Source organism: Budorcas taxicolor, chromosome 3, assembly GCF_023091745.1.
Source record: "Budorcas taxicolor isolate Tak-1 chromosome 3, Takin1.1, whole genome shotgun sequence".
NCBI classification, from domain to species: Eukaryota; Metazoa; Chordata; class Mammalia; order Artiodactyla; family Bovidae; genus Budorcas; species Budorcas taxicolor.
In genome coordinates, this window is record NC_068912.1 from 23,934,142 (window position 1) to 23,938,494 (window position 4,353).

A 4,353-nucleotide genomic window follows, 5' to 3' on the forward strand; every position below is an offset into this window, starting at 1 on the left:
ACTATACATATTTTTCACTGGAGAAGAGAGAGTAAATACAGCTTTATTGGAATATTAAAATTTTCTGACTTCCAGTCAATAATAGAGCAGGGCAATACCCTTAAAGTTATTTTTTAAGATTCTGAATTTCTCAAAAGACTCTTCTTAGGACACAAGTGAACACAATAGAGCCTGGGTTACAAAAGCGTGCCTGTTGTCCATGCTGGGGCCAACCAACAGAGACGAGGGCTGGCATATGGAGCAGCCAGTGGAAAACTCCATTTGGCTGCATTGAAATGTGAGATGCTACAGACATAGATAACAGACTTCTGTGGGATTAACAGATACAAATTATTATGTATAGAATGGATAAACAACAAAGTCATCCTGTATAGCCTAGGGAACTATATTCAATATCCTATGGTAAGCTATAATGGAAAAGAATATGAAAAAGAATATATATATAAACATATAATTGAATCACTTTGTTGTACAGAAAAAATTAACACAATATTATAAATCAACTATACTTCACTACACTTGATCTTAGCCAAAAGGCCGAGAAGCGATCAACTGTACTTCAATAAAATAAAATAAAGAAATGTCTGACTTCCCAGGTGGCTCGGTGATAAAGAATTCACCTGCCAATGCAGGAGCCATAGGAGATGTGGGTTCAGTCCCTGGGTCAGGAGGATTCCTGGAGGAGGAAATGGCAACCCACTCCCCTACTTTTGCCTGAAAAATCCCATGGACAGAGGAAACTTATGGGCTACAGCTCATGAAGTTGCTAAGAATTGGACACGACTGAATTGTCTGGGCATGCATGCATGCATGCAAAGAAATGTAAGATGCTACAAGAATCTTCCCCGTAACTCCCACTTGCACCCCATCTCCCGAGAAGAAATATTTAAATGTTGACTGGAAACGGTATTAAATTACTAGATAAAGCAGGTATCAGAAAGAGATATCACAGGTATAAAGCAGGTATCACAAGAGGAGGCTAAGCTGGTTCTGCTTCACGGCTGTATGAAAGCTCTTGGAAGCTTGTAAAACAGTGCTTAAAAATAAAGAGAACTGCCAAATTATATTGTTAAATTCCTTATAACATCTCAGAGAACAGAAGAGAGAGCCTCAGCCTTACAGCAATTTAGAGTATTACCCTAATTTTAAGTGAAGTTGCTGACATACACAGGAAGAAGAAAAGAACTTTAAGTATCATGTTACAACACAAGACTTCTGAAATGAGCCATGGAACAAGGTCCTGCAAGCCTGGACCTGGTCCTGACTGTGGAAAGATCAGGCTTTTCTGGATCAAGTTCTCCAGAAGGAACTCCTAGAGAGACATTACTGGAGAAACTTGCATTAACCAGAGAACTGGTAGGCCATTCAAATAGTCACTTCTAGTGAAAAACGACTCAGCGGAAACAAGAAAAGATGATGATATTGGCTGTTCGCAGATAACGAATCAAAGAGTAAAGTTGGACCGAGGCACTCGAGGTCGAATTTCTGCCAGCAAGATCTTAAGGAATGGGAGAAACATGTCCCAACCCCAGGTCAAAAGTTTATACCAAGAATGCAGTCGTTTTCTATTGATTAACAATTTATCACAAACTTAGTGGCTTAAAACATTGCATTTGTTATCTCAGAATGTCCATGGGTCAGGAGCCTCTGTATAGCTTAGCTGGGTCCTTTTGCTTTTCCAAAGGCAAGACCCAGATCTTAAAGGCCATCACAGCTCTCTGCCATCTGGTTCCCACAGAAGGTTCAAACATGGTGGTCTATGTCTTCAAAACTGACTACAGATGGTCTCTCTTAAAATGTACTGGAAGCGCAGGAGTTACTGCTAGGACACTATCCACTCTACTTGATTGGCTAGAAGTAAGCCCCAGATTCCATCTACACTCAAAAGAAAGAAATAGCACAAGAGATGTGACCCAGAAGTCACCTCAGAGTGTGTCTGCCATACACTAACACAGTACAGTTCATTATTGTGTGTGTTTGTGTACATGTGCACATGGACAGGTGTGTCAGGTACATCATCACCTTGGTCTGTGTTCCTTTGGATTCAGATGTTGAAATAAGGGTTCACACGGAATTGGGAGATGATCCTAGAAAATCTGCAGGGGACTGAGGAACTGAAATAGGAAAGAGGGGCAGCTAATAAAGGGTGTGTGAAGGGATTATGCACTATTGACAACTTGAACCTTTATCCCTCTAAAAAATTCTGGAAGCCTGCCTGCTTCACATGCCTCAGAGTTAGCATACACTGGGGCAAGGGAGCTGAGATCTTTATACACCAACAGCAGGCACTGAAACTGGAGGCCTGAGAGGATATGGGCAGAGCCAGGCTGCAACTTCACAATCCCAAATATCACAAAGATGATCACTAGACTCCCACCCTTTGTACTTAGCAGCTAACTACCCTGAGAAAAGGAAAACAGAGGAGAAGAAGATGAATGAAGTGAAGTGAAGTCACTCAGTCGTGTCCAAACCTTTGCGACCCCGTGAACTGTAACCCACCAGGCTCCTCCGTCCTTGGGATTCTCCAGGCAAGAATACTGGAGTGCGTTGCCATTTCCTTCTCCAGGGGAACTTCCCGACCCAGGGATCGAACCCAGGTCACCCACATTGCAGGCAGACGATTTAACCTCTGAGCCACCAGGGAAGATGACTTAAAATTCTATATATGAACTGTTAAGTTAGTGAAACACCAGGTCTCTCTTCAAATCTATCCCTTGGGGAAAGAATTTGTGAATCCCAAACTGTAAATATTTGCAAGTACTTTTCTCAGGTGAAAATACAATGGAATGAGAACATTTATTCACAAGAACTTCCAGAAGAACTCTTGAAGACCAGAAGTCCAGACAGGGCCATTCTCTGAGAAGGAAGCATATAGAGGAAAAAAACAAAAACTATCCCTTCCAGGGAGCTGTCCCAAATAGGGAGGGGCATTTGATTGGAGCAGGAACTGAAAGATACCTGAGCAAGAGGGTTACAGCAGAGATACAGCGGAGAGAGGAGAGAGACAGGACCCATGGTTGGCCAGGCAGGCAAGGAGGGCCTTTGAGAAGAACAGAAATATCTAGTAAGATTTCTTTAACTCCTTGATGAGGTATATAATGTACACAAAAAAAGCCAGCATATCAAAAGTACACACCTTAGTGAATTTTTACAAACAGAACACACCCATGGAACCAACACCCAGATTAAGAAACAAAGCATGACCATTCTCCTAGAAGCCGCCCTTGCACTCCACTCTAATCATGACCTCTTCCCCAAAGGTAACCGCCAGCCTGACCATAAACAATATGATTAGCTTTGCCTGTTTCATGCTTTAAATGGAATGACACAATCTGTACTCATTTCTGTCTGACTTCTTCCACTCAGCATCGTGCATGTGAGGCCATTTTTGTCACTACATAATTGTAGGTCACTCATTCTCATGCTATATAGGAGTCCATTCTGCAAATGTGCCACATTTCATGTGTCTGTTCTACTGATGATGGGCACTAGGATAGTTTGTTGAAAGGATTTAGTTTGTATTTTTGTGATGTACAAAACAACCTTCTTCTCTGTCTCAACACAAAATCTTTCATCAATAATGTATGATATGAAGGGATTGTTTAAAGTGAATGCAAGGAATTTCCAGGTCCAGAGTGTCAGAGTCAGTGTGGAGTAGAGCAGGAGGCCCATGAGAACCAGTCACATCAGGTTGATTTTTTTTTTTTTTTTGATATCTTGAATTACTCACTTAGGATTCCTTCAACAAAAGTGCACTCAAATCACCTACTCACACTGACTAGAACCAGGCAGATCTAGAGAGAGGTCTCTAGAAACCTGTTTTATTTTTCTTCTTTCTTCCCTTCTTGAGAAATTCTTTACTGTCTGGAACCGTTGATTATAAAATTCCACTTAAGTATCAAGAAAATGAACATGTGGCCCAATATAACAATTTAAAGTTTATATTTCTGGAATTTGAATCTTGAGAATTCACCTTTGTTTGGAACTGAGTTACCTAATTTACACTCTAATAGAAAGTTTGTGAATTCACACTTCTGCAGTTCTCAAAGGGTCCCTGGTTCCTCCCCTTCTCAAGATCACACATAGCCCTTCTTTCTAGTCTGTTCAGGGTTCTTTTGTTTGCCGCCAAAGAACCTGAACTGTTAAAGCTCCTCTGACCAAAAATCCCCTATATGCCTACCTAAAATGTTTCATAATTTTCAAGTTAGTAATTCCTTGAGAGTGAAAACATGTGCAATACTACAGCTGTTGTATGAAAGTATTGGGGAGGGAATCTTCAGTAAGCTAAAATTAACGAGTGGTAAAGAATCCACTTGTCAATTCGGGAGCCACAAAACACTCAGATTCTATCCC

At 41.1% G+C, this 4,353-nt stretch overlaps 1 pseudogene; it reads right to left on the minus strand.

Moving 5' to 3' along the window:
* Positions 1–378: 378 nt before the first annotated feature.
* On the minus strand, positions 379–549 carry LOC128045910 (uncharacterized; annotated as a pseudogene).
* Positions 550–4,353: the final 3,804 nt, after the last annotated feature.